Source organism: Oryctolagus cuniculus, chromosome 21, assembly GCF_051225735.1.
Source record: "Oryctolagus cuniculus isolate XC-2025 breed Fujian yellow rabbit chromosome 21, ASM5122573v1, whole genome shotgun sequence".
Classification (NCBI taxonomy): Eukaryota; Metazoa; Chordata; class Mammalia; order Lagomorpha; family Leporidae; genus Oryctolagus; species Oryctolagus cuniculus.
The window spans coordinates 19,695,236-19,715,656 of NC_142887.1; positions in this window are offsets into that span (position 1 = coordinate 19,695,236).

Here is a 20,421-nt window from a genome sequence, read left to right on the forward strand (position 1 = left end):
ATGGTGTCCCAGGCTGACACACAGCATGGGCTCACTAAATATTTGTTGAATGAATTCTGCAAAGGTGAATAAGGCAGAGTCTCCCTGCCCAAAGAACTTACGTCCTAGTTGGTGACGAAGGCAAGGATTCCTCCCCAAAGGAGCAGACAACATGCTATGAAACCTCAAGTCAAAGATCACATCGGCCTGAGGACACAGAGGGGACGAAAAATTAGGGAAGGGACCGAGGAACGCAGTAGCATGTGAGAGGCCCTGGAGGTGAGATGGGGTCATAGCAGGCAGAGAGGGAAGACAAGTGTGCCCCAGGCAGAGCTAAGTCATGGACACAGGCATGGGCTTTTTCTCATCGTAGAAAAATACATATAACATCCAATCCATGCATTAATTACACACAATCCCAGGGCATTCATTACATACACATCATTGGACAATCACCACTATCTGTTTTCAGAACTCTCCTATCACCCACAAAAAGAAACTCTGTCCTCATTAAGCAATACCTCCCCATTCCCAGGAACACTGGAAACTCTAATCTACATGCTCTTCACTAGTTTGCCTAATCTGTGTATTTCACAGAAGCGGAATTATACAACAGTGATTAACATTTTATTGAAACGCAGTATACACACCAAGAAACACAGCAGTGTAAATGAGTTTTTGGTCCTCTGAGCACACTCAAGACCAACACTCATATTAAGAACAAAACATTACTAGTACCCCCTGGAGTCCTCCCCATTCTCCACTTCTTTTTTATTTTTGTAACACGGGAAAGAAGAGTATGTTGTCATTTACATAGTATGATTCAGTGAAGTGATATTAATAACTAAATACTAAGTGATATGACATCCACACAATTTTGATACTCTCTCTACATATATTACCTGCCACATGTGATATTTGTTTTTCTGGGGCTGGCTTATTTCACTTAGCATAAGGATTTCTAATTGCATGCATTTCGTTGCAGATATCGGGATTTGATTCTTTTTATGGCTAAGATGTAGGTTCTTTATGTCCAGCTTCTATAATTTGGCATAATGCTTTCAAGGATCATCCATGTTGTAGCACATGCCTGAATTTCATTCCTATGTGTAGCTAAATAACAGCCCATTGTATGTATATGCCACATTTTGTTTAGCCATTCATCTTTTTTTTTTTTTTTTTTTTTTGACAGGCAGACTAGTGGACAGTGAGAGAGAGAGAGAGACAGAGAGAAAGGTCTTCCTTTTGCCGTTGGTTCACCCTCCAATGGCTGCCACGGGCGGCGCGCTACGGCTGGCGCACCGCGCTGATCCGATGGCAGGAGCCAGGAGCCAGGTGCTTTTCCTGGTCTCCCATGGGGTGCAGGGCCCAAGCACTTGGGCCATCCTCCACTGCACTCCCTAGCCACAGCAGAGAGCTGGCCTGGAAGAGGGGCAACCGGGACAGAATCCGGCGCCCCGACCGGGACTAGAACCCGGTGTGCCGGCGCCGCTAGGCGGAGGATTAGCCTAGTGAGCCGCGGCGCCGGCCCCACCATTCACCTTTGAATGGACACTCGGGCTGTTTCTACCTTTTGACTTGTGTGGATAACGCTGCAAAGAATACCTGGTGAACAAGTACCTGCTCGAGTCCCTGTTGTTAATTCTTTTAGGTGTGTATCGAGGAGTGGACCCACTGATCATACAGCCATTCTGTGTTTAGCCTTTTGCAGAACCATCCTATTTTCCATAGCAGCTGCACCGTTTTCCATGTCCACCAGCCACGTACAAGGGTTCCAATTTCTCTACATCCTCACCAACACTCATCAAGTTCCATTTTTGTTTGTTTTCAACAGTCACCCTGCTAGGTGTGGAATGGGATCTCATCATGGTTTTCACTTGCATTTCCCTAACGACTGAGAATCTTTCCAGGTGCTTCATCAAGCCATCCAACTTTCCTGGTGCACACCCCCGTAGTGATACGCCAAGGTGTCTGGGCTTGATTGCGCTGCAGTGGTGATCCAATGACAGTTTGGAAGACAAAGAACGACATAATGGAAACATATCACACTAATCTGAGATGTTAATTATAAGGAAGCCGAGTGTAGTTTATTACTTGTGACAGATTTACTAATATAAGATGTTAATAATAGAGGAAGGGGGTGTGGGGTGTATAAGAACCCTGTATGACTTCACAATGTTTGTTTTGTAAATTTAAAACTATCCTGAAAAGAGCTTACTTTTTAGGGGCTGGCAGTGTGACTTAGTAGGCTAAGCCTCTGCCTGTGGCCCCAGCATCTTATATGGGTACTGATTCCAGCCCCCACTGCTCCAGCTCTCTGCTATGGCCTGGGAAAGCAGTAGAAGAGGACCCAAGTGCTTGGGCCCCTGAACCCACGTGGGAGACCTGGAAGAAGCTCCTGACTCTTGGCTTCAGATCAACCCAGGTCCAGCCATTGTGACCATTTAGGAAGTGAACCAGTGGATGGAAGACCTTTCTCGCTCTCTCCCTCCCCTCTCCATAACTCTGCCTCTCAAATAAATAAATAAATAAATTTTAAATATTTACTTTTAAAAAAAAGATTGATGGAGCCAAAGAACTAGTTAAGAGGCTATGTTTAAAAGAAAGTATTTGTATTTTACTTTAAAAAAATTATTTTTAGGTATTTCAAAGACAGAGTGACAGAAGGACATAGAGGGAGAGACAGAGAGAGATCTTCCATCTACTGGTTCATTCCCTAAATGACCACAACAAGCCTGGGCTAGGTCAAAGCCAGGAACCTAGAATTCCATCTTTGTCCCCCATGTAGGTGGCAGGGGACCAAGTACTTGGGCCATCTTCCACTGCCTTCCCCGGTACGTTAACAGGAAGCTGGATCAGAAGCAGAGCAGCTGGGACTCAAACCAGCACTCCAATATGGGATGCAGGTGTTTCAAGTGGTAGCTCAAACTGCTGAGCCACCTTGCCAGCCCAAGGAGGCTACCTCAGTGGTCCAGGTGAGGGACAGTGCAAACTTGAGCCATGAAGGCGACAGTGACAAGGGGCATGGTCCTGTCAATACACAAGAAGCAATCCACATTACAATCATGGGGGCTGGTTACGTCAGCCTGGTGCAGCCTATGTGATGAATTGCTCTGTGTCGATAAAAATAATGATGCGGATGAATAAATAATGAAGCAGAGAGATGCTCACAATATATTAAGTGAGAAAAAAATAAGGTTGCAACACAGAACATACATCATGATCTCAATCGTAGACAGATGATACATAATTGGGTCAGAATGGAAAGAGGAAAAAAGACCTTGAAAAGCACACACACAGATTTGTGAATAATGATCATCGCTTGCCAAACCAACCTCCCACCAAGTCACTCCTAGGCTGTATTCTATCCTCTTCACTGCCCCCTTATCCCTCTTGAAAATATCTGTATGTATCTGGTTTAGAGATGCTGCACCCACGGGCCAGGTGCTAACGCTCAAACTGACTGACGAATGAGTCCCTGCGTGGGCCGGCGCTGTGGCTCACTTGGTTAATCCTCCGCCTGCGGCACCAGCATCCCATATGGGCACCGGGTTCTAGTCCCAGTTGCTCCTCTCCCAGTCCAGCTCTCTGCTGTGGCCCGGGAGTGCAGTGGAGGATGGCCCAAGTGCTTGGGCCCTGCACCCGCGTGGGAGACCAGGAGGAAGCACCTGGCTCCTGGTTTCAGATCAGCGCAGCGCGCCGGCCGTAGCAGCCATTTGGGGGGTGAACCAACGGAAGGAAGACCTTTCTCTCTGTTTCTCTCACTGTGTATAACTCTGTCAAATAAAAAGAATGAATGAATAAATAAATAAGAAAATATCTTCCTCATTTGTCCACCAGTTCCAGGAAGGAGGGACTCTTTCTGTCCTGTTTTCTGTCTGCTGCCAGGACACACACAGCCCCTAGCCCCAGGAGGAGCTCCAGAGTCTCCCAGTGGTATACACTGTACACAAGGAACCCACGACATTCAGAATAAGGCAGAACCAGCAGAGGAGAGAAATGTGGACAGGCATCGCTCTCACCACCTCCACCCCCAGTGCCGTGGTCCTTTGATGGAGGCTGTTGCCCCAAGAAGGACTCAAAGTGAGAGGCTGCCACGGACACCACAAGCATCCAAGTGCTTTCCTCAGCCCGCGAAGCCACCCAGCGCTTCCTGGGGACTCGCAGCCTCCGTGGGCGCCCGCTCTGCGGGGGATTCGGCTGTCAACGCCACGCCCACCCGCGCAGGCTTGGGATCCCATAACAAGCCGCCACAGGGCAGGACACGTCCTTGGAAGATGGAGAGAGGAAGTCACAAGCCACACCCAGGCTTGTCCTGGCCTCGAGCCTTACTTCTCTTTCCCCTAGTCCTTGGGGCTGCAGAAGTCATTTTTTAAACGCCAGGGCCGCTCACCGTGGGAGCCGGAACCAGGCTGTAGGTCAGTTGTCCACGCAGGGACTCATTCGTCAGACAGTTTGAGCATTAGCACCTGGCCCGTGGGTGCAGCATCTCTAAACCAGATACATACAGATCCCTGTGTCTGAATGCCTGTGAGTAAGTCACAGTCATGGCCCACTGACAATAAAGTGCCATGGACAGGTGGTCTCATATTTACGGTGACTGGGGCCGGCGCCGTGGCATAGCAGGTAAAGCCACCACCTGCAGTGTCGGCATCGCATATGGACGCCAGTTCAAGTCCATCTGCTCCTCTTCCCATCCAGCTCTTGGCAATAGCCTGGGAAAGCAGTGGGAGACCCAGAAGCAGCTCTGGCTCCTGGCTCCTGGCTCCTGGCTCCTGGCTCCTGGCTCCTGGCTTCAGATCTACCCAGCTCCAGCCGTTGCTGTCACTTGGGGAGTGAACCAGCAGAATGGAAGACCTCTCTCTCTCTCTCTGCCTCTGCCTCTGCCTCTCTATAACTGTGCCTTTCAAACAAATAAATAAATAAATCTTTTTAAAAAATAGAAAGAAATTACAGTACTTTAGTAGATAATTTATATATAGCAAATATATTTTGCTGTATGACATGCCTTATGGATGAAAGTGTATTTGCACATAACATATGCAATTGCATATACAAAATCATACAGACTATTAGGCTTTACCACATACATCCAGGTATGCATTTCATGGTGTGTTCAATTATTCATTCACTCATTTGTGCTGTGAAACTGGACGCTGATGTTTTCTACCACCTTGTAGACTCACGGGAGGGGCAGACACCTATTTTAAAGTTCCCCACAGTTTCTCAGCAGCTCCTCACAGAGATTCAGCTCATCGTAAGGGCTTTGAAAGGAAGAGGAGGAAAGACTTGCATTTGGTTTGGGGAGAAATTGCTCTCGCTATCTTTGTCACTCAACTCTTCATTTGTGGTTACTGAAAACATAATTTCTACAGTTTTCACATGCCAAAGAATATTATTCTTTTGTCAACCCCTTCAACATGCAAAAACCATTCTTAGTGCACAGGTCATGTGCAAATAGGTGGCAGGATGGATTGGGACCGGGGTGTAGTTTGCCTACCCAGAGTTGAAGATTAAGCCTAGGATATAAATTATAATAACTTAAATAGCCTATGGTTTGGAGCACTTGCTAAGTGTCAGGTACTATGCCAGGTATATTTTGCTGTAATAATAGTAGACTTTTGGCTTTCCAGTGGAATTTCTTGAATGGGAAGGGAGGAAGAGGCATTGCTACCAATTTCCCAAGAATCGAGGGTAACTATGATCACCCTTGCGAACATCCCCCGTTCTATCTATTTTCAAAGATAGCGTGGAAATGGCTGCCCTCACCACCTCCTCTCAAACTCACACAATGCCAAGCAAAATAGTGTCATGGAATCCCATCTCACCCCTCGATAGAAGAACCGCTTTCTTGGAGGGAGTGACAGAAAAAGCACCCACACATAGCAACGATCCGGCCGCCCCTCCTGCTCCCTGTCACCACCACTTGCCCCCACCGCCGGTGAGCAGCCGACTTCTGATGCTGAACTTGGCAAAGAAATCACGGCCAGCCAGGCGGTCTTGGATCTGAAGAGCATCCTGCCCAACAAGGCAGCATTTGGCTGAGAGCAAGTCGGTGCTGGGACGGAGGCGAGTTTAACAGGCATCTGGGCAGAAAACACCACCCTATGTATTGATGGGAAGTTGTTTGCCACAGTAAGAGCTCTTTGGGGACCTCTGAAGATTTGGCAAGCCCCAGTGCCGAAGGCTGTGTGCTAAGAAAGGCCCCGTGGGCCTCTGAAAACTGGGCGGTCAAAGGTTTCCTCCCCAAAGCCCTTAAAGGAGGCAGCACGAAGAGTTCTCCATCCAAGGAGGTGGCAGGGGTGGGCCGGGGGCTAGCACGGCTTTTGTTTGGAGAGATGTCTGCAGTAGGCCAAGTCCTCCACCTCAGCACTGAGACTTTTTTCCCTTTGGAGCAATTTGCATAACTAACTCCTGACTGTATGTACTTTATACCCACAAGGCACCATGCCCTGTGTGTCTGTTGGCCGTGCTGTGGTAGCACCGTGCCAGGCGCGTGATTTAAAACTTGTTGATTGGGCCGGCGCCATGGCTCACTAGGCTAATCCTCCACCTGAGGTGCCAGCATCCCGGGTTCTAGTCCCGGTTGGGGCGCCGGTTCTGTCCTGGTTGCTCCTCTTCCAGTCCAGCTCTCTACTGTGGCCCGGGAAGGCAGTGGAGGGTGGTCCAAGTGCTTGGGCCCTGCACCCGCATGGGAGACCAGGAGGAAGCACCTGGCTCTTGGCTTTGGATTGGTGCAGCACCGGCCGTAGCAGCCATTTGGGGGGTGAACCAACAGCAAAGGAAGACCTTTCTCTCTGTCTCTCTCTCTCTCACTGTCTAACTCTGCCTGTCAAAAAAAAGAAAAAAAAAACTTATTGACCACAACATCATCAAGACAGCAGGTATTACAAATAAAGGGAAGTAAGAATTGGTCATATCTGAAAGTGTAACACTTATGATTTTCCAAAATTGTTTTTAAAATGGAACTGTAGGTTAATGCGCTCAACAAATCTCAGCCAGAATAAATAAAAATCTTACTATGCATATCATAGAAATTTTAGAAAGAACAAAAACAGAGATCTGACAGGCAGCCAGAGAGACCAGTCATTTTACAAAAGAAATGACCAATAAACAGGACATATCTTACCAGCAGCATTGAAAGCTAGCCATCAGTGAAACAGTACTTTAAAAATATAAAGTGAAAATAACTCCCTGACTAGAATTATTGTACTCAGAAAAACCATCTTTCAGGAATGTGGGCTACATAAAGATGTTTTCAAAAAAGCAAAACTAGAAAAATTTATTTCCAGCAGACCACTTTAATAGAACTTCTAAAATCTCTTTCAAAAAGATGGAAAATGATCCCATAAAGAAAATCCGAAATATAAAAACAATATCAAAGACATTGCTGAACAAACATAGCAAATGTTATCCACAAAAAAAAAAAAAAAAAAAAAAAAAAAAAAAAAAAACACTTTATTTGTGAGGTGTAAAACTAGGCTTAAAATATTATGAAGCAAAAGAAATATACTCAATATCTCCATCCTACAACATGGTGACGATAATCAGTAATGCTGTATTATATTCGTGAAAACTGCTGACAGTAGATTTTAACTGTTCTCACCAAAAAAAAAAAAATATGAGAATGCCTATGTTAATTGGCCAAATTCAGCCATTCCACAACACATAAATATTTCAAGACAATATGTTATAAATGACAACATGTACAATTTTTATTTTTCAATTAAAATAAATAATGTTTAAAACTTACACATAAGCCAGCACTACAGCTCACTTGGCTAATCCTCTGCCTGTGGCGCCGGCACCCCAGGTTCTAGTCCTGGTCGGGGCGCCAGATTCTGTCCCGGTTGCTCCTCTTCCAGTCCAGCTCTCTGCTGTGGCCAGGGAGTGCAGTGGAGGATGGCCCAAGTCCTTGGGCCCTGCACCCACATGGGAGACCAGGAGGAAGCACCTGGCTCCTGGCTTCGGATCAGCGCGCCGGCTGTAGCGGCCACTTAGGGGGGGTGAACCAACAGAAAAAGGAAGACCTTTCTCTCTGTCTCTTTCTCTCTCACTGTCTAACTCTGCCTGTCAAAAAAAAAAAAATGTACACATAAGCAGGAGGAGAGAGATAAAAGTTAAGTTTTTCCGACTGGTGCGGTGGTGTGGTGGGCTAAGCCTCTGCTTGCAGCGCCGGCATCCCATGGTGCTCTGGTTCCTGTCCCAGCTGCTCCACTTCTGATCCAGCTCTCTGCATGGCCTGGGAGAGCAGTGGAAGACGGCCCAAGTCCTTGGGCCCCTGCACTCATGTGAGAGACCTGGAGGAATCTCCTGGCTCCTGGCTTCAGATCAGCCCAGCTCTGTCCATTGCAGCCATTGGGGGAGTGAACCAACAGAAAGGAGATCTTTCTCTCTGTCTCTCCCTCTCTCTGTCAGTAACTCTACCTCTCAAATAAATAAATAAATCTTAAAAAAATAGTTAAGTTCTCCTGAGAGTCTGACCTTGTCCATGAACTGACTATCAATCTGATAGAGTTAGCTGTGAGCTGTGAAATTGCCAGGGTGCAGGCAGGTGTTGGGCCTGTTAACCTGCAGTGAGAGCACGTGCGTCTGTATTGGAGGGGCAAGTGTTCAAGTCCCAACTCCAGCTCCAGCCCCGCTCCAGCTTCCCACCAAAGCAGACCCTAGAAGGCGGCAGGCAATGGCTCTGGTGGTCTGGTGGGTCCCTGACATCCAATTGCGAAAACTGCATTGAGTTCCTGGCTCATTCTGGGTCCTGCCCAGTCCCGATTAGTGCAGGCATTTGGAGAGTGAACCAGCAGATGTGTGTTCTCTTTGTCTGGATGTCTTTAAAAAAAAAAAAAATATTTATTTGTTCATTTGAAAGGCAAAGGCAGAGAGAGAGAAGTCTTCTATCCACTGGTTCACTCCCCAAATGGCCATAACAGCTACAGCTGTGCCGATCCAAAGCCAGGAGCCAGGAGCTTCCTCCAGGTCTCCCAGGTGGGTCAGGGGCCCAAGAACATAGGCCATCCTCTACTGCTTTCCCAGGCCATAGCAGAAAGCTGAATCAGAAATGGACCAGCCGGGACTTGAACCAGCACCCAACTGGGATGCTGGCACTGCAGGTGGTGGCTTTACCCTCTACACCACAGCGCCAGTCCCTGGATGTCTTCTCTTTCTCCCTTTCTCTCTTTCCATTCCTTCTTCCCTCCATCCCTCCTCATCTCCCTCTCCCCCTTTGCCCTTCAAAAAATATTGTAAGGGTATAATAATCAAAAAAATATATATAACTTCCAAATTCTAAAGGGAAAAATTATACAATGAAAAATAATCTAAAAGAAGGCCAAGAGTATGGAGGGGAAAGAAGCATAGAAACATGAAACAGAGCAAAGCAAGAAGTCAGAAATTAGGCCGGCGCCGCAGCTCACTAGGCTAATACTCCGCCTGCAGCACCAGCACCCCAGGTTCTAGTCCTGGTAAGGGCGCCGGTTCTGTCCCGGTTGCTCCTCTTCAAGTCAGCTCTCTGCTGTGGCCCAGGAAGGCAGTGGAGGATGGCCCAAGTGCTTGGGCCCTGCACCCACATGGGAGACCAGGAGGAAGCACCTGGCTCCTGGCACGGCGTGCCGGCTGTAGTGGCCAACAGAAGGAAGACCTTTCTCTCTGTCTCTCTCACTGTCTAACTCTGCTTGTCAAAAAAAAAATTTTTAAAAAGAAATCAGAAATTAATCCAAATAGATCAATAGTAGAAATGCAAATGGGCTGAGATCACTAAAAGGGTTTTTATTTTTAAATCAGTTATAGGCTGTTTTAAAAAAAATAAATGAGAAAATAAGAGAACATACAAAGACTACAACAAGGGACTGGACTGTGGCACAGTGGGTTAAGCCACCACTTGTGATGCCAGCATCCTATATAGGCGCCAGTTCAAATCCCAGCTGCTCTACTTCCAATCCAGATCTCTGCTAATGTGCCTGGGAAAGCAGTAGAAAATGGCCCAAGTGCTACGGCCCCTGCACCAATGTGAGAGAGCTGGATGAAGCTCTTGTTCTCTCTGCCTTTCAGATAAAATTAATCTTTTTGTAAAAAGGGTAAAACAAAAGCAATTTGAAAAAAAGATAATGAGAGGCAATAATAAAAAGAACAAAAAATAATGAAAAAACTCAAAATTTTAAGAAAGACAATTTAAAAAGCCAAATATTGGGTCTCTGAAAAAAACAACTGATAATACATGCAGTCCTCTGGTGAGACTGATCTTGTAGCAAGAGAAATAAAGCATGCACAATAAGCCTATCGAAAACTACCTACAGGGGGCCGATGCCGTGGCGTAGCGGGTGAAGCCACAGTCTGCAGTGCCAGCATCCCATATGGGTGCCGTTGGAGTCCCAGCTGCTGCTCCCCTTCTGATCCAGCTCTCTGCTGTGGCCTGGGAAAGCAGTAGAAGATGGCCCAAGTCCTTGGGCCCCTGAACCCGTGTGGGAGACCCAGAGGAAGCTTCTGGCTCCTTGGCTTTGGATTGGCACAGCTCTAGCTGTTGCAGCCAATTGTGGAGTGAACCAGTGGATGGAAGACCTCTCTCTCTCTCTCTCTCTCTCTCTCCCTTTCTCTCTGCCTCTCTATAGCTCTGCCTTTCAAGTAAATAAATATTTTTTAAAAAGAAGAGATTTCTAAATGAGATACTAAAGGAAAGCTGAGTCCTGTGTTCAGATGTGTTTGACAATTCTAAAACTTTTTAGGTACCATAAAGAGGGCACTTTACTTCCGGCTTCAGTGGACTACTCCATAATCAGAATAACTTAGAAAATATTAATAAAATATCCATCCCCCAAAAAAATAAAATAAAAAAAAACTATTTCAAGGCATTGCAAAGACTCCCAGGCAGCCAGGACTTTAGCCATTACATTCTTTGAAGAAGGGAGACCTGCGGAGGTTAGTCCAACATTCTGCACTGCCTTTTGGCCAATTCATCCACAGCACCGAGCCAAGAAGCTGAGAAACACAGAAGAGTGTGGAATAAGGGGTTGCGAGCTCAGGAAATCCTTCAACAGCCTCAACAGGACCGGACAGGTGAAAACAAGAGCCCAGGTTCTGCCACGAGAGGGGACGGTGGGAAACACACCCAGGCTGTCACTTGAATTCCCAAAAGGATTATGCTCCAAGAGTAAGGGCAAACCAGAAATAAAGTGACTCTCACGGGGGCTACACCCGGTGGTGTGCCGGAGCTGCCTTACAGCCTCTGTTCAGTAGAGCCATCATTTGAAACGAATTATAGGAACTTATCATTAAATAAGTTAGCTTTAAAACAAAGGTCGTATGTCCTCAGTGCTTTACGATATCTCTCATTTGTGCTCTTGGATAAGTTTCTTTTATCCTCTCTGTACGGCAGGAACATTATCGGGGGGTGCATTGCAGCACATCTCTTTCATTGCACTTACATCGGGTTAGCCAGAGTACCTACAGCACAGCACAGAACCTGGCAACCCTACAACCGAGACCCTGGTGGGCAGTGTTGATGCTTGTCCACCCCAAGGGCCGGCCAGCACTCTCTGGAGAGGGCTAGCTAACATTCACTTTCAGTCTCGTGAGCCGCACAGCCCCTGCTGCAACCACACAGCTCTGCATCACCGAAGCATCAGACACAACACGTGAACAAATGGGTGTGAGTGTGTTTGGCCCAAGACCACAATTTCAGTCCCCATCTAGACTTTTAGAAGTAAAACAGAGGATATTCACAGAGCAAAGTAAACTTAAAAGTAATCAACACATTATGGATTCAAAAAGAGGAAATATTCTTCTAGGATTTGAAATTATTATTCAATTTAGCAACATTGTGTTTATGCCATTGATATGTGAAATTTCCACGTCTCCCTTTTATCATTTTTTTTCCTTTCTTAATAACCTAACAAAAATGTCAATTAACATTCATGTAAATGCTACACTCAATCATCAGTGTAACCAGAAGTTGATTAATAATATAAGAGTTTAGCAAAAACCAATAATAGAATTCTGTGAGAATTAGATTTTTAGAATCTACAATGGGGAATGTTGTATTTGTAAACAGAATGTTATAAACCTGTGTCTCAGAAAATGTATAATAAATGTCTATGTAACTTATAATATGTTACAGACAATGAATAGGAAAAGATGCATTGAAAAACACTAGAAATAAGTCAATATGAAATCTAAAAGTATTCAAGTAACCCACAGGAAGGCAAGAAAAGAGAAACAGAAGAAACAATCAGAAAGCAAATAATAAAATGGCAGGCGTACGCTCTGTCAAAGCATTAATTGCCCTAAGTGTAAATGTCTAAATGCATTCATTATAAGGTGGAAATTGACATACTGGCAAAACGGGCACCAACGCAAGATGCAACCACAGGCCATTAAAAAAGAAACTCCTTCAAATTCAGTGGCATAGGTAGGTTACAGGGATTTTTAAGAAAGCAGAAGTGGCTACGTTAATATTAGAATTCAGAGCAAAGATAATTTCTAGAGATACTGTATAATGATTAAAAAGATCAATTCACCAGGAATATATAACAAAATACATGAGGGCAGAATTTCAAAATTCACAAATATAGTTGCATTTCAACATGGCTCTCCCTAGTAGAACTACTTTTTTTTTCCCCAGAAACCTTTTATTTAAGGAATATAAACATCATGGATTTCATAAGTACAACTTTGGGAACATAGTGATTCTTCACACTGTAGGTGCTCTCTCACCCCACTTCCTCCTCCCTCTTCTATTCCCATTCTTATTTATACTAAGATCTATCTTCAGTTAACTTTATACATAACATGATTAACCCTATACTGAGTAAACAGTTCAACAAATAGTACCAAAAAAAAAAAAAAAACCACTTGTTCCTCAACAGTCAAAACAAGGGCTGTTTCAAAGTCATTGCATCTCCACGTGTCAATTTCACTTCTGTAGATTACCTATTAGATACCACAGGTAATGGAAAACATACGGTATTTCTCCTTTTAGGACTAGATTATTTCACTAAGTATGATGTTTTCCAGTTTCATTCGTTTTGTTGCAAACAAAAAGATTTTATATGTTTCCCACTATGTAGTATTCCATGGTGTGCATATCCCATAATTTCTTTACCCAGACTTCAGTTTACAGACATTTTGGTTGATTCTATATCTTAGCTATTCTGAATGGAGCTGCAATAAACATGGGGGTACAGGTAACTTTCATATGCTGATTTCATTTCTCTTAGGTAAATTCCAAGAATGGGATGGCTGGATCGTATGGTTTATATTCAGATTCCTGATGAATCTCCACCATGCTGTCTTCCACAGTGGCTGCAACAGTTACATTCCCATCAGCAGTACACCAGGGACCTTTTTCCCCCATATCCTTGCCAACACCTGTCATTTGTTGATTTATATATATATATGAGAGCTATTCTAATTGGAGTGAAATGAAAGCTCTCCTTGGTTTTGATTTGCATTTTCCTGATGGCTAGCAATCCGGAGCATTTTTTCATGTCTGTTGGCCGTTTGAATTTCCTCTCTTGAAAAAAAATCAGGGATTTAGAAGATCTGAACACAATCAACCAACAGGATTTAACCGACGTACATAGAGCACTCCACCCTGTAGCGGTAAAAACACTTTTTATTAAAGATTTATTTATTTATTTGAAACTCAGAGTTACACAGAGAGAGGAGAGGCAGAGAGAGAGAGAGAAAGAGAGAGAGCGAGAGAAAGAGAGAGAGAGAGCTGTGTCTTCCACCTGCTGGTTCACTCCCCAATTGGCCGCAATGGCCAGAGCTGTGCCAATCTGAAGCCAGGAGCCAGGAGCTTCTGCCCCGTCTCCCATGCAGGTGCAGGGACCCAAGGACTTGAGCCATCGTCCACTGCTTTCCCAGGCCACAGCAGAGAATTGGATCAGAAGAGGAGCAGCAGCCGGGACTCAAACCATTGCCCATATGGGATGCGGGCACTGCAGGCGGCAGCTTTACCTGCTACGCTACATCACCAGCCCCAGTAAATACACTTTTTTTTTTCCTGAGTACCCTTGGGATAGCTACTAAGATAGGTATTATCTTGAACCATAAAACAAACATCAAGAAAATTATAAAATTAAAATGGTAAAAAAAAAAAATAAAAAATAAAGAACAGGAAAGAGGGACGAACTGAGGAAGAATTCTAGACTGAAGGAGACGAAAGAGGCAAGTGTGAGGCCAGCACCGTGGCTCACTAGGCTAATCCTCCGCCTTGCGGCGCCGGCACACCGGGTTCTAGTCCCGGTCGAGGTGCCGGATTCTGTCCCGGTTGCCCCTCTTCCAGGCCAGCTCTCTGCTGTGACCAGGGAGTGCAGTGGAGGATGGCCCAAGTACTTGGGCCCTGCACCCCATGGGAGACCAGGATAAGCACCTGGCTCCTGCCATCGGATCAGCGCCGTGCGCCGGCTGCAGTGCACCAGCCACGGCAGCCGTTGGAGGGTGAATCAACGGCAAAGGAAGACCTTTCTCTCTCTCTCTCTCTCTCTCTCACTGTCCACTCTGCCAGTCAAAAAAAAAAAAAAGAGGCAAGTGTGCAACTCAGTTACAGATCACTCGTGGGGACAGGTGGCGAATTTTGAGCAGAGTCTGTAGATCAGACAGAAATGTTGACTAAGGTTGATTTCTTTACTCGAAGGATTATGTGATGGTGATGTGGGAGAGTGTATTTATTTAGGGGAGACACTTCCTGGAGAATTTGAAGTGTCAAAGCAACATTTGTAGCTTTTGGTCAAACAATTCAGAAAAGCTAATGATAAGGGGCTTATACATACATACACAGAAAAGAAAAACACGCGGAGGAGTTAGTGCAGACAAATGTTAGAATTTGGGAATCTGAGTGAGGGAGATAGGGGTATTGTTTTCACTTCCCTTCCAACTTCCCTGTGAGTTTGAAATCATTCCAAAGTAAATTATTTTAAAATAATGATGGTGAAATATACACATATTCAGACAAACGAAAGCTGAGAGAATCCACTTCAGGAAATCCACATAAACGAAACACAAAGCAGGTTCCTTAGGCCAAAGACTGTTGTGAAGTTCTGGAAACTAAGACATGCAGAATGCCTGCAAGGAGCGACTAACAGACCAACAAATGGAGTAGGCTCGCTTGATGAAATACCAGTAATGTGGCTGGATTCATCAGATTTCCACGTGGAAATTAATGTATGGAATCTACAATAAAAGTTATCGTATACGTTTAATTGCTTGTAAACTGAATGTTATACAACATGTACATCAGAAAATCTAATCTACAGTGTGGCTAGGTGGATGGATGGATGGATGGTTAGACAGACAGATACCCACCCTGATGCCCCTACAAAAAGATTCGCTGAAAGACGCTAGCAATGCATCAGGACAGAATCATCGGAAGTATTCAGCCCGACACTGAAGGGTCGCGAGGACTGCGCGAGACCTCGATTCAGGAATGCAGCCTGCCCACGGCACAGAGCAGAGGGTACCGCTGTAGCACCCCCTGTCGGCAGGCTTCAGCGTGCGGTGTGTAAAATGGGATTTCCTAGGGAAGACCAGGAACAGTAAGGAATCCCCCAGGGGCTCCTCAGAGAGGCAGAGCGCTGACAGCGCGGCGCCCCACACCTAGAAGGCACAAGCAGGAAACCGGACATGGCGTCTACAATGCACAAGGTGCCGTAAGCACATGCGACACAGCACCTGGGCCAGCCACACGGGAACCGAGAGGACCTCGTCATAGACTAGAGGTCGGGAGTAAGAGGGGGCGTGGGCCAGCCATGCTGTTAAAGTGACTGCTGGAGCTCAGAGAGGCACAGACCTGTGCGCTCCCTCCCTGGAGGGGAAGAGGCCTTGCCTACCTCCGTGCAGAGAGGAGCGGCATTGGTTTGCCAGAGCTGCCGTCACAGAGGACAGAACGAGTGGCTGAGGCAGCAGGCATGTGTTTCCCCGCCGTGCCGGGGGGGGGGGGGGGGGGGGGGGGGGGGTAGGGCTCTGGCATCCAAGCATCTGCAGGGCCGGCTTCTCCGGAGGCCTCTCTGCTCGGGCGGCAGATGGCTGTCGTCCGCCTGTGGCTTCCATGTGTCTGTGTCCTAAGCTCTTCTCATGAGGACGTCGGTCGTGCTGGGCCACAGTCCACTCCGCTGACCCCACTTTGACTTACTCTCACTCTTTAACGGTCCTCCCAGTGCAGTCGCAGTCCAGGTCCTGGGATGGGGGACACACTGACCCCATAGCAGAAGGATTTGGTAGCTGCTGAGTAGATCAGGGATGAGTGAGTGAACGGGGGCAGCCCCGGCTCAGCCTGTCTTTGTGGAGAAGAGTTCGGCCCCAGACGCCCCAGCTGAGGCTCTCTGGGTATTAATCACTGTTCTTAGCCCCTCCCCCCGTGCTTTCAACCAAGGAAAGGAAGTGCAGATGCAGCTGCCCGCAGTGGGCGCCCAGGGAGCCGGGCTCAGCGCCACCACAGTGCAGCGCCCTGACAGCCTCAGGTTCCAGCGCAGAACACTGCGGACAGTTTTGCAAACGCCACGCAGGCTCCCCGAGTCCACTGCCGCCACCTTTTGAAATTAACCCTCACTGATGCCCCAGCGCTAAGGAAAGCATTGAAGGGCACACGACCACCACATCCAGAAGAGCTTTCATTGTTGACTGCGTGGTTGGAGGTGGGTCTGCCTGGTCCAAGATCAACGTCCATTTATTCCCAGCTTTCCAGGCCACTACATCCCGGCGTCCTCTATGGAGCTCCCTTGTGTCCCTGCCCAGGTGTTGGCAACTGTGGGAATGGTGATGAAAAGTCTGGATGCCACAATGCTACCCTCAGCCCCCATCTCTAAACACGTCATCGCCTAGAGAAACAACTGCTGTGAAGTTTCCCATCTCAGTGGTCCCACAAATTCCAACACTGCTTGTCTTTGGACACCTTGGCTTCTTAATTTTAAAAATTACGGCTTTGGCCGGCGCTGTGGCTCACTAGGCTAATCTTCCGCCTGTGGCGCCCGCTCCCGGGGTTCTGGTCCCTGTCGGGGTGCTGGATTCTGTCCCAGTTGCTCTTCTTCCAGTCCAGCTCTCTGCTGTGGCCCGGGAAGGCAGTGGAGGATGGCCCAAGTGCTTGGGCCCTGCACCCATATGGGAGACCAGGAGGAAGCACCTGGCTCCTGGCTTCGGATCAGCACAGCAGCCAACAGTGGCCATTTGGGGGGTGAACCAACAGAAGGAAGACCTTTCTCTCTGTCTCTCACTGTCTAACTCTGCCTGTCAAAAAAAAAAAAAAAATTACGGCTTTGCCATCCACATGTCCCCTTACTCATTCGTGTACTCAACATCATTTACTGCATGGCGGGTGCTGTTCTAGGACCTGGGATACAACAGGAAATATTAGTGACAGGGACACATGCTAAGTAGATAGGAGTGGTGGTGGCAATGGTGGTGGTGGTGGTGGTGGTGGTGGTGGTTGAAAAAAATTATTTCAAACAGTTTGGAGAACACAAGAGGGGGAGGGAAAGATGGTGCAGTGGCAATTTAGTGGCTACTCAGGCACAGCATGTGTAAAGAATCTTACTTGAGGAAGCAACATGTGAAGATCAGAGAGACGGTATTCCAGGTGGCAGAAACAGCATATGCAAATGTCCTGAGGTGGGAACAAAAGTACTTAGAGGACCAGAAAGGAAACAGTGTGGCTGTGGCTATCAAAAAATCAGAATATTCTGTCTCGTGGTTTAAGCTGAGTTTCCCCAGTGTTTGGGGGATTGGGAAAGGACATCCATTCTTCTATATAAATGTCTTCTCCATTTTCACTTTCATGAGTTTAGATTTTGATCACACCCTCCCTCGAGCTTCTACCTTCGAACTTGAAGCATGCCAATGGTTTTAGCTTCTGTCATGCCACCTCAAGGCCTCTTGAGAAAAATAGTGTTGTCCTTTCTGTGTCCACAGTACTCAGCCCTCAGCACTTATGTGCCCGGCACCCTGCTAAGCACTTCCCACGACTCTCCTGCCATGCTCACAGCAACCTCGTTAGGGCTGATGCTATTATTCCCATCTCACAGGCAGGAAGACCAAGGCTGTCACACACTGAGTGCCTCACGCAAAGTCCCCCCATCAGGAAGCTGGGGAAACAGGGATTTGTCATCTTCAGCTGGGTGTCTTTTTTTTTTTTTTTTTTTTTTTTTTTTTGACAGGCAGAGTGGACAGTGAGAGAGAGAGACAGAGAGAAGGGTCTTCCTTTGCCGTTGGTTCACCCTCCAATGGCTGCCGCGGCCGGCACGCTGCAGCCGGCGCACCACGCTGATCCGATGGCAGGAGCCAGGAGCCAGGTGCTTTTCCTGGTCTCCCATGGGGTGCAGGGCCCAAGCACCTGGGCCATCCTCCACCGCACTCCCTGGCCACAGCAGAGAGCTGGCCTGGAAGAGGGGCAACCGGGACAGAATCCGGCGCCCCAACCGGGACTAGAACCCGGTGTGCCGGCGCCGCAAGGCGGAGGATTAGCCTAGTGAGCTGCGGCGCCGGCCTCAGCTGGGTGTCTTGAGCACCATTATCCCCTACATGATACAACCACTGGCCTCCGTCAGTCCCTTAAGTCATGGAGGGTGTCGGGAACGTCCGAGTTCCTGCTAAGGTGCCTTTAGTTCTACTCATTACCGTCCCCCCAAAACCATGTGATCCCAGATCCAGGCTGGCTCCATCTGAGTCACACGGGAGGAGTGTAAGACAGAGAGATGCCAGGATTTGAACCCAGGGCTAAAAATACATCTGCCTCTTTTGGAAAGCTCCCCCCTGGTGGTTGTGGTGAGCAGCCAGGAAGAGGTCTGGCTCACGCAGTCCGGGCTCCCTAACATACGCACGCAGCCTCTGCAGGGAGACGCCGAGACCAGGAGGACAGCACAGGCCAAGTTTCGCCCCGATGGCCCCGCAAGCCTCTTTCTCTCCTGCCTGAACTGAACTCTGCTTCTCCCCAGCTCTGCCTGCCTGGAGAAACGGAAGTCAGCCAGTGGCATATGTCTGAGGATTCTTCTAGCTGATGAACAATTTCACACCCCGTCTCCCAGAACCATGTTGCCTTATTCGGGGTTTTGTAAAGTGAACGAGAAAGACAAGCAAAGCACCCCAGAGTGCAAATCGTAAAACAGAAGAAACGCGTGTGTTGTTCCGCGTTATATCCAGTTTGCCTACAGATCAAAGGCAGAAAGAAGCGAGGATGTGCAAGGGGGGATGCAGAGGGAGGCAGCTGGTGGGGATAGAAGGAGAAAGAAGAAAGAGAAAGGGGTCACAGGCTGTGCTCGCTGCCGCTCTGCCTTGGAAAAACCTACTTTCAAATTTACTCCAAAGAACAACAGAGATTTTTCCCTTAGTGAGAGCACAGGGTACCTTCATTGGCTAAAAAAGACCCAGAATAGTGTTCATCCTTACCGCAGACAGAAATTCCCCAGGAGCCCGCGAGCTTTCCTGCTGGATCAGGATGGAAAGCCCACGCGTGGGTAATTGAAGACATTAGGACGGCACTACCATCCTTCCCGCTTGCACACGGAATGGTCCCAAACCCTTAGTGCTGTGCCGCACTCCCAGGAAGCCCTCTTAAGCAATTAAAAACGGCTAATTCTCAGCCAAGCAGAGGCTGAGCTCACCCCAGCCTCAACAACACACTCAGGCATCGTTCAAGAGCGCTCCTTCCACAGACTTCTCTCAGGCTGCACTTGCTAGACATGTAGGTGAGGCTCTTCGTTTGTTTGTTTGTTTGTTTTTGCAAAATAATACAAATAATGAAATGAGTGTTTTTGGATAAATACTTCCATTTGATTTATCCTGTCATTCTCTAATGCTCTGAGTGTTTGGGAGTAAAACTGCATTGTGGGTAGTCTATCCTTCAGGAACAATTTGCTTCTGAAAGTTTAATGCCGGAATCCCCCTCCCCCTCGCAGGGGCTCATGTAATTCATTGCAAATATCGCACTGGAGCATTGTTTGGCCTTACGACTGTGTTAGAGCGGTGTTATGCAACATGAGCCATAGCTCAGCGGCAGCTGAGAGCCCATGGAAATGCAAAGCAACGTTTGAGAACAGTAGTACCCGACGGGGCGCCTTGGCACGACAGCAGGTATGGGGCAGTGTCTGGAGACAGCCTCGGTTGCCACAGCTGGAGGCCAGAATCTACGGGCACCTGGTGGGTGGAGCTAGTGGTGCTTCTGTGTGTCCTCCAGTGCACAGCCCCCACAACGCAGAATTCTCCTGCCTATAGGGATGTTAGCGGTGCCAGGGCTGAGAAACACTGAGTTAGAAGACAGTGAGTGGAGAGAGGAGCCTGGTAAGACCAAGAACAAGGAGAGTGAAACACTGTTTCAACCTGGTAAGTAACAGAGACCAAAGCAAGAGAAGAGAAACACCAAAGAAAACATGAGGGTTGCATTCCCCCACCTGGACTCTATCATGGGGCCATGCACCCTTGGGAAGTTACTTCTTCTGTCTTGGCTGCATTTTACGTGGC